Source organism: Apaloderma vittatum, unplaced genomic scaffold (genome assembly GCF_000703405.1).
Source record: "Apaloderma vittatum isolate BGI_N311 unplaced genomic scaffold, ASM70340v1 scaffold31272, whole genome shotgun sequence".
NCBI lineage: Eukaryota > Metazoa > Chordata > Aves > Trogoniformes > Trogonidae > Apaloderma > Apaloderma vittatum.
In genome coordinates, this window is record NW_009703606.1 from 32,364 (window position 1) to 32,977 (window position 614).

A 614-nucleotide genomic window follows, 5' to 3' on the forward strand; every position below is an offset into this window, starting at 1 on the left:
CTTTCAGGAGACAGACTTCTCCGGTGTCGGTTTGCAGTCATCCTTTGCTAACAACATATGTGGCACAAACCCAAGACCAGCTGTAAGAGAATTTTGCTTCCAATTATGCAAAGATCTATCAAGGCTTTCCTATAGCTTTGAGCATTACTTAACTTCCTCCTACGAGGTTAAGAACCCCTTATAAAATACCCAAGTGACAAAAACTATCTGAGCGGTAATAACTAACTACATCTGCCCCGGCGGGAATGCAGAACAGAGAGAACTGGACCCAGAAGGGGCTGGAGGGAGGAGGAAGCAACACTCTGGAGTGAGTGTGTTGGAGAGCCGAGGTGGGCGAGGTGTGAGGGATCGATTTGTGACGGGATGGGACGAGGCGAGGGATCGATTTGTGACCAGCCGCGCACAGCGCAGGGACAGCGCCAGCCCAGCGCCCAGCCCGGTTTATGGCAGCGGGTGCTCCCTCAGCCGGTGCTTTTCGCGGCGGACACGAGTCGGGAGCATCGCGCGGAGCTTTAATTTAAAGCTTTTTCACTGGGTTCTGCACGGAGGCGGCGGCGTTGCTCTCTCCGCCGCTCCCCACGCTCCCGGCTCCGGCACGGACCCATTGAGAAAAG